This window comes from Empidonax traillii, unplaced genomic scaffold, assembly GCF_003031625.1.
Source record: "Empidonax traillii isolate 1590-97213 ecotype Southwest subspecies unplaced genomic scaffold, ASM303162v1 scaffold267:size678996, whole genome shotgun sequence".
In the NCBI taxonomy this organism is placed as follows: domain Eukaryota; kingdom Metazoa; phylum Chordata; class Aves; order Passeriformes; family Tyrannidae; genus Empidonax; species Empidonax traillii.
The window spans coordinates 514,460-524,223 of NW_020955460.1; positions in this window are offsets into that span (position 1 = coordinate 514,460).

Consider the following 9,764-nt stretch of genomic DNA (forward strand, 5'->3'; position numbering starts at 1 on the left):
TCCCCTGGGCTGTGGGATTGGACAGGTTATAAACTTATTAACAGGGGATGGTGGCTGGTGGGGGCTGTGGAACCTGCTCTGCCAGGTGGGCCACTGGTCTGTCCACCCCAGATTGATTGGGGCAAACATGGGAATGACGGCAGGAAACTCATCCAAGTCAATCCATAAAAATAAAGATGGAAACAAAGAGGCAGGAGAAATGGCTGGGTATGGAAAGATGGGAAAACAACACAATTTGGGGAAAGATTTCAGAACATGCAGCCGAGGTGGGAGCACAGCCCTTGAGAAGAGCTTTGACCCATCTCTGAGCTGCAAACATCCCCGTGCTCAAATCCAGACCCTGGCACGAGGCATAAACATGCAGCAATGACAATGCCAACTGGGAGAAGTGCCAGGCCAGTCTTGCACACCAGGCCATGCCTGGTGAGGAGCTGGCACCAGATCCACACCCGCCTGGGGCACACACAGTGTGGTGCAGCCATGAGACCTGCCCAGCAGCGATGGGCACCTTTGGGGCTGGCAATGCTCCTGCACAAAAGCCACCACTGCAAAAACTTGCTTAAAGCCTCCAGCTCCTCCTCTCTGAAGGAGAGAAGCTGTCCAGGAAAGCCCTGTGGGGACACACCGGCATCACCACCGGAGCAAACTGGGGATGAGGGATGAGCCGCTGGTGCCGGGTGAGGTCCTGCTGAAGGTTCATGTTTATTTATTAAATTCCTATTTCAAACTCCAAAATTAATCTTTTAATCAGCGGCAGAGTGGGGTTGTGCTTATCGGAGTGCTGGGAGGTGTTATCTCCCCTCCATCTGCTCACCACCCTGTCCCGACGGAGCCAGCAGACACCAGCCAGTGCATCTGGCAGCCACCACGTGTGGGGGCTGGTCCTCCGGCACAAAGCTGACCCTCTCCCTCCACCCTCACAGAGCACACCCCAGCAGACAAAGCTGAGGGAGGGTTCAAGCCAGAACTCCAGCGTATGAGCAGATTTTGGAGGTAGAAAATAGGTTTGGAGCATTTTTATCCTGTAAGGGCAGGGCAGTGGGGTTTAGCAGCCCCGCGGAGCCAGGGATGCCCAGCGGACCCCAACGAGGTGACAGTGCTACCAGGCAGGGGTGTAGCTCTGTCTGCTGCCATACACACACCACAGCCCCATAACAGCAGCACCCACGTGGCAGCGCTCCCCAGGACACAGCCCACGAGGTCGCGCCTGTCCTGCACTACCTCCTTCTGACCAGCAACGCATTCTGCCTTTTCTGCACCCGAAAGCAGCTGGGGAGCGTCAGCACTGCAACTCAAACCACCCTCTCTGTTGACACCAGGGCGGGTGTCGCCCTGAGGTGCTGCTCTCACCAGCCTTCCTGCACCCCCCGTGGGGTGCGGCCGCCCCGCAGCCCCCACCGCCCTCGCTCCATTGACCTACTTCAGCCTGAGATGGATCATGTCCCAGCAGCATCCACGGTCCCTGGTGTTTGGATGGGTTCTCTGGCTTCTTCGTGTCCGCTGAGGAGAAGCCCAGGCTCGCCAGCCCCAGAGAGCCTCTGCCAAACCTCAGGGTGGTCCCCAAATCCCGCGGGGGCCTACGCCGGATCCGGCCCACTGACCCCCAGTTAATCGGCTAAAGCCGCACGCTCTGAACCCTGGCCCGGGCACAGCCGTGCTCCCGCCGCTCTCCCTGCCCTACATAGACATCTGCAGCCGCCCAGCACCCGCCGTCACCTCCCGTCCCCTCCGCCGTGCCCGCCGCCCTCCCCGCACCCAGCCGGGGGCCCTGCTCCGCACCCACCCGCGCCGTGGGCGCTGCCGTGGGGTGGACACGGTCCCTCTGCGGGGGTTTCATCAAACGGGAGTGTCCAGCACTGGGGCTGCAGCAGGAGCACCCACTGACTGCTCCCAGAGGCTTCCCCATCTGCTGCCTGCGAAATAAACCCCCTTCCCCACCCCTGGCTGGTACCGGCCTCACCGCTGCCCCTCCCGGGGGGCTGCGGGAACCCCCCTCAGAGCCTGCCCTCCGGAGAAAGGGCCATCAAAACAAACCGAATTAAACCCCACAAAAAGCCACCGAACGCCTCCTCCCTAACACCCTCCCTGGGGAGTGAATCCGAGCCCCGAGCGGTGTCCATTCCCGGTGCGTCCCGTCCCGCCCCGCTCACCAGTAGATGAGGGAAAGCCCATCGAAGCGCTCCAGGGGGCGGCCAGGGGGCTGGAGGTAGGACATCATCCGGGGGCAGCGGTCCCGGCCGAGCCCTCAGGGCCGGCTCCTGCTGCCCGGGGCCGCGGGCTCGGAGTGCCAGCGGCTGGCAGGGCTCCCCGGCACGGCTCCCTGGCACGGCTCCCCGCAGCAGCCGGCTACACCTAATCCCGGGCGGGCAAGCATGTGATCGCCCCTCTGCCGGCTCCCCCCCAGCTAAACCCTGCCGGTGGCTCCGGTTCCGCGGGGACGGCGGGCCCGCCGCGCTCCGGTGTGGCGAATTCCAGCCACCAGGTCTGAGTGCCATCCGGGATAGGAGCCACGGCGAGAGCCTTCCCCACGGGACCCCCCTACAACGCCCGGAGTGCCATCCCCCGTGTGCCACCCTCAGAGGGGCACATCCCACTCCCCCCATCCACCACGTCCCCTGGTTTGACAAACTGAGCAGTTCATTTGGCACGATGACCCCTTCACCCCCCTAGCAGTGAGCCCCCCCACCACTCTGCATTTGCAGTGGCTGTTAATGATGGCTGTAATCATTAACAATGGTTATAATCCATGGTTAACCTGCCACCACAAACCATTTAAAGCCAATTGTCTCTGACCTGCTCTAATCCCAGGCTGCATTGCCACACACAGTTCCCTTCCTCCTTGGCCACTGCCAGGATAATGTTGCGTATTTATAGAATATATATTGTTACTAGAATATGTATAAAAATACATTATTTATTTAATTTGAAGCACATTTCTTGCATTGGGGTATTTTTTTCCCCCACTGAAGGTTGTCTGGTCATGCCCCAGCATCCACACGATCCTTTATACTACCAGGAAAGCCCTGGGAGTGAGCTCTGGTGGACAGATGGAAACTGTTTGAAGTGGGGTATTATCCCAGAAAGTGACTTATCCCAGAGCAGTGAGGCCCTGTCACACTTGTCCACATCCAGGATGGACAGCAGGACAGACAGAGCTGATTCAGGGCAATGGAAAAGTCACGAAGGAGCACCAACTCACTGTATGATGAGTATTTTATTTCTGCCTCTCCCCATCACACACAGTCCCAGGGCAGCAGCCCGGGGTGGCCGGGACCTGGGGATTAGGTGAGTCCTGGGGATTATGAAATGCATCTGTCTGTCTCCATCCTGCATGGTCTGGGAAAGCCTCCAGTCCCTCCAGGGCCAAGTCCTGTGCTCAAAGCTCCCCCCAGCTCCAGATAATGCTGGGACAGAGAACCGTGGAATATCCTGAGTGGGAAGGGACCCAGAAAGCTGTCCAGCTCCCAGCCCTGCACAGGACACCCCAACAATCCCACCCTGTCCCTGAGAGCGTTGTCCAAACCCTCCTGCAGCTCTGGCAGCCTTGGGGCTGTGCCCACTGCCCTGGGGAGCCTGTTCAGTGCCAACCACCCTCTGGGGGAAGAACCTTTCCCTGAGATCCAACATAACCCTCCCCGAGACAGTTTGCTCAGGATGGGACACCTGGGGACGAGCTGAGGAAAACACAGGATGGCAGAGATGGTGGCAATCTGTCTGTCCAGCCACCGCTCCCCAGCCCCAAGACGAGGCCTCCCATGGGTGTTGGGCATGGCAGGGCTTTGGGGATTCGGTGGTGGCTGGTGACACATCCAGCCGGGGCACGGAACATGAATCGGGAGACCTCGATGTCTGGGGTGAGTGAGCCACCCCGGCCCGCGCCACACACGCTGTGACGAAGAGGAGGGAGGGCCTGGGGCGGGCGCGGAGCCCCGCGGCACCGGCAGCCGCCCAGGAGGATGTGCCCGTGCCCGGGGTGACAGACTGCGGGCGCTCCTGCGAGAGAAGGGGGTGAATTAAGGCTGATCCCGCTCGGCATCCTTTCCGAGTGACTGTGCAGGAGGCGCCGGTGCCAAAGTCCTTTTCACCTGTCGCCTCCCAGCCCGGTGACACGTCCCCTGGAGAGGCACAGTCCTCCACCCGGGACGGCCACCACTTTGTCCCTCCCCCCTTTTAGAGGGGCAGCTCTGCTTTACACCCTGCCCCGGGCCTGCAATGCACCCCTGGCCAGGACCCCCATCCACCGGAGAATCCCGTGGGGCGTTTGGGGTGCACGACCACCCACCCCAGTGACGCCCCTGCCGAGGAGGGCTGGCGGGGGACAAGCCTGCATCTCCCAGGAACTGTCGCAACCCGGGCCGGGCGGTGCCGGGTGTGAGCCCCGGGACTGGTTTGTGCCGCCGGGGCAGGACGGGCAGCTGGGTTTGCCGAAACCGCCGGGAGCGGGCGGGCACGGGGTGCCGGTGCCGCGGCCGGAGCAGGGCTGGGCCGGCCTCTCCCAGTCTCACCGGTCGGGATTGTCAAAGGCAGTGTCACCCCGCTCCGGGGCAGGACAGCACCCAGCAGCCACCCCGAGCCTGCCCTGGTGCCAGCGGTCCAGCTCTGCCGAGGCACCACGTGCACCGGGGGCATCATTTCCAGCGCCCTCCTTGCATCTGCCGGGAGCCCGCAGAACAACCCGTGGATGTGCGTCCCCCTTGGCCACAGCCCCGGGGGTCACAGCATCCCCCCAGGCGGCTCGGGGGGATGAATCACAGCGACGTGCTGCGGAGCCAGGCCCTGCCTTGCCCTTTCCCCCGAGAGTTCCGTGCCGGCGGAAGCAGGGCATTATCTCCCTCGCCCATCAGAGGCAGCTGCCCCTGGGTGCGCTCCAGCTGCATATTTATACCGATGCAAACATTACACCCCGGAAATTCCCCATCTTTACATCACGGGCCAAAGCCTGCACTGAAGCCCTGACCTTTTTCTGCCTCTCGATGTGTTCTGGGGAGCCTGTGACAGTGGTCCCGGCCATGGGACAGCCCAGCCAGGATCAGTGTTCCTGCGTGGGTGCCCAGGGCTGCAGCACTGTGCCACTGTGGAGGCACAGGGGACACCAGAGAAGCTGTGGATGTCCCTGGAAGTGTTCAAGGCCAGGCTGGACAGGGCTTGGAGCAACCTGAGCTAGTGGAAGGTGTCCCTGCCGATGAGGGGGGGTATTAGAAGAGCTTTAAGTCCCTTCCTACCCAAACCGCTCTATGATGATTTGATGATGATGACGATGACAACGATGACAACATCCCCACTGAGGATCCAGGACCCCCACACACCTTCCCCATCCCTTCATAAGACAGGAGAATAAGGACCAGGAGCAGCTGCTGCTGCCTCAGAGGCAGAGAGCACAGTGTGATCTTAAAATCCTGACACCACCAGCAGCAGCTCAGTGCCTTTCCAAAAGCCATGGTTGGGGACACAGGATGGGGACCTTCTGTCTGTACCCCCCAGTTTGGCTCCCCCACCCCTCCTCGATGCCTGCTGGGTGCACCAGCTCCCCAAAGCCACCACAACACCAGTGACAACAGGGCCCTTCTGCTCTGTATCGTGCCCAGAGGATGAGGAAGAGCCAAAGTTAATTTATTCCATGCTGCATTTTCATGCCAAATGACTCAGAGCACCGGCCTCTCTCAGCCTTTGTTTTGCTTGGCTGCCTGCACCCGCTTTCGCTTGGTGTTTGTTCAATATTTAACTCCCTTGATGGCACTTGGGCTCAAACCAGCAAGTGCAGCAGAAAAAGCCACTTCCCTGCCGGGACAGGAGCTCTCCCATCCTTCGGCTCCACTTGGGAGCGATGCACTTGTTTTATCCTACTTATTTCTCGCAGCTTGAGGAAGCCTGAGCTTGGTCTTTCAAGCCACCCCATCCCACAGGACTCGTCTAAAGCCAAGGAGGGCTCTGGGGGACCGTGGGATGGGGCCAGGCTAGCTGTGATTTCAGAGCACAGCCGGCCCCAAACGGAGCTGAGGGAGGTTTCGCCCGGCACAGGAGCAGCCAGGAACGAGCAGAGCCACATTCCTGCACACGTGGGAGCCGCGAGGAGGAAGCGGCAGCGAGGAGGTGTTTCGGTGCCCTGCTTTCCTGCGCTGCCTGGAAGCGGGAACTCCCTTCCCACCCCAAACCCCTGCCGTGGGGATGAGCAGCTCAGCTGGGCCCTCCAAGGGCTGTCAAAAAGTCCCACCCAGAAAATAAATGAGGTTTTGGCTAATCTGTTGTTGTTTGTGTTCCGCTGAGCTCTTGGAAGAAATTTCCAAACTGTTTTGCCTCTTTTCCTCCTCCCACCCCCCAGCCAAAGCTTAATCCAAAATTTCTTCATTGAGAAACATCTCTGAACAGCCATCAGGGCTGGGCTTGGCTCCTCTGCTGTGATGGGTCCCCAAAGCCCCTCAGCACTGCCATGGTGCCTTTTGGGGCATGCAGGGAGGGGGATGCTCCTGCTTCACCCATCAAGCCTTGATCCATCCCAAATTAGGATGGGCTGTGTGGGGTGGGACAGTGGGATGCAGTGGGATGGTTGGCCAAGCCCAAGGCACAGGAGCAAGACCCCAGCAGCTGGTGCCCATCCTGCCCCCTCAGCAGTGGGGTTGGCCCCGGCTGGGGTGGTGGGGCTGGTGCAGGGTGGAGCAGGGTGTGGGATGCCAGAGAAGGGCTTGCCAGGAAAATGTCATCTCGTTGCACAAAACGTGCTCCTCTCCCGTTCCCCTCCCGCAGCAGCAGCAGCAGCAGCTCAAGAGCTTCTTAGCCAGGTTAAGTCAATATTGCCACATCTGTCGAGGTGCTCAGCCCCGTGGAAGGAGCTCGATGGGTGTTTTAAGGGCCGGAAAGGAGCCGAGGGAACACACCTGGGGTCCCTGTGGGCTGCAGCACCCTGGGGTGCAGCATCCCCCCACGAGCCCCCTGTTACCCCACAGCGGGGTCCAGCCCTGCCGGCAGCTCCCCTGCCACAGTGGGACCAAAGCCCTCCCCAGCACGGGCTCCTGGCTGGCAGGACACCCCTACTTCTCCGTGCTCAAGAGGCTTCAGAGGAGCTGGTGGCACCAGGTCTGGATACCGGCACGGGGTGCGCCAGGCCCGGCAGCAGCAGGAGCTGAGAGGGGGGGCACAGAGCACAGGAGGGACTGACCGCGTCAGTAAAGCCACCAAAAGGTGCATTTGCAAAATAAATACTGCAAAAACAAGCCAAGCAAGGGGGGAAACCTCAGCAGGGGGAGTGTGGTGCTCTGGGCAGGCGCTGGAGCTCCCACGAGAGCTGCCAGCACCCCCAAACCAGAGACCCCCAGGTCCCCAAAAAGCACCCTGTGGTACAGTGGCTTTGCCCGGTGCCTCTGATCCCGAGCCAAGGCAGAGGTGAAATACCTGGGCAGTTTACATAAGACATAGTTTTCCACTACGCCGGAGTTTCTCTCTGCCTGCTGCTTCAGCCGGCAGCTGCAATTTTGCTGCTCTCAAGGGCATTTGCACACAAAAATGAGCCACGCCAGAGATGTGGGCAGATTAGGAGGATTAAGGCTGCGGAGCTGGCGCAGGAGGAGATGTAACAGAAACCCCTCTGGTAGGCAAAGGCATCTCATCCCTAAACCTCTGCTCACCTCCACACAGGGTTTGAAGAGGAGGGGGGCTCTGGGATGTGTACGGGGGTTGTGGAAGCTGGAAAAGCAGCAACTGGTCTTCTGTGCATCCAGAAAGCATTGCTGCTAGAGATGGGGGGGTGTACGAAAGCATGAAAACCAAGAAATGTTTCTGGAGAACACTCAGAACTTCATGCAGTGAAATAAAAGTAGTTGGGCTGGGTTTCTCCCTCCTCACCAGCCCTTATGTTGGGATTGGAGCTGGATGTGGGGAGGATGGGGGATGCAGGTGCTGCCCTGGCAGGTTGCGTGGGGATGCTCACGGCCTCTGAACAAACCACAGCACCTAAAAATCCTCCTCCCAAAAAAGGAGGGGAAGCCTTGTCTGCTCCTCGGCTTGGGCATGGATGCATGGCCATGGCAGGGAGCGTGCCAGCCTCCTGGCACTGCCAGCCCACTGGGGATCAGATTAATAGTTCCTACCAAGGGAATTCTCACAGTCTATCTGGAAGCAAACATGGAAGCTGGGTGCCCTGAAGACAAAGCCGTAACCTCAGTTAGAGTTTAACAGATTCACCACGGCCAGTAACGGATAGAGCCCAGAAACTCAGCCCCAGCCAGGGCAGGGTCAGGCCCAGCCCCAATTCCAGCTGTTTGGGGGCTCTGTGGAAGTGCTGTCCTGTCAGGCTGCTCCAGCCTCACCCCATCACCCCCCAGCAGCAGACGGGATCCAAGTCTCCTTGCAGTTACATCCCATGGGACTTGCTATCCTGGCAGGACCCTGCCACCCCACCAGCACCAGATCCACCTTCAGCACAGCCTTTTGCTCCTCAGAGTGTGAAATGTGTCCCTGCTCACCACGGGGTCCAAGGTGCTCTGCTGGATGAGGCCACTGACACCCAGAGTGCTGCTACTTCGGGTGAGTCCGGCCCCTCCATCAGCTGTGGATTTCAACCTCATAGCTGAGCTTGTTCCTGATCACTAATTCACCACAAGAGAGGAATGGCAAAGCTGTGCCGCACGGCCGGGCCACCCCAGCGCCACAGAGCCTTCAGAACGCCCAAAAGCAGCCCAGGAGGACAACCCACGCCATGCTGGGGTGGAGGAGACTCTGCCACGAACACACACGAGCACACAGAACAGACACACACAGAGACACAGACACACACACAGACACAGAGACACACACACAGACACACACTTGCCTTGTGCTGTCGCTGCCAAGACCCGAAGCCTCCCAGCAGCCCGGGCAGGAGCAGCCAGAGCCAGCGGGAATGCCCAGCTGGCCGGAGGGCTCTGCCCTCTTTAAGGGCTCCCCAGAGCAGAGAGATCCGACACACGCAGGGGATCGGGATCAATAGGTCACGGCGTGCACTGACTTGCCCCTAGAATGAAAATCAGCAGAGGATTTGGGGCTGGTGGGGAAGCTACAATCAGGGCTTTAATCCCACATGGGCACAAAATCCCAGGATAAAAAGGCCAGAGCTGGTCCTAATTGCTGACTGCTGTGTGCATGTGTGAGCAAAACCTCTTAGGCTGCGGGGGGTCTGGGGGAGGCATCTCATTGCCTTATGGAGTCATTCAGGTTAGAACAGACATCTAAGATCATCAAATCCAACTTTTAAACCAGCACTGGTTTAAAAGGCCACCACTAAACTTTGTCCCCCAAGTGCCACATCCACATTTCAGGGATGGTGACTCCATACCTGGCCCTGGGCAGCTGTGCCGGGGCCTGACAGCCCTTTCAGCAAAGAGATTTTCCCAATATCCATCTAAACATTTCCTGGCATAACTTGAGGCTGTTCCCTCTTCTCCTGTCCCTTGTTCCCTGGGAGCGGAGCCCGACCCACCCTCCCACATCCTCCCGGGCTCCCCCCTCCTGTCAGGGATTGCAGAGCCAGAAGGTCCCCCCTGAGCCTCCTTTTCTCCAGGCTGAGCCCCCCCAGCTCCCTCAGCTGCTCCTGCTGCTCCAGCCCCTTCCCAGCTCCGTTCCCTTCCCTGCACACGCTCCAGCCCCTCAGTGTCTTTCTTGCCACCAGGGGCCCATCACTGCCCCAGGATCCGAGCTGCCTCAGCAGTGCCGATGCACCGGGAAGGATGCTCGGGGCACTGATCATTCCTAAAAGCAGAAACCACCCGGCAGGAGCCGCAGCCTCGCCCGTGAGT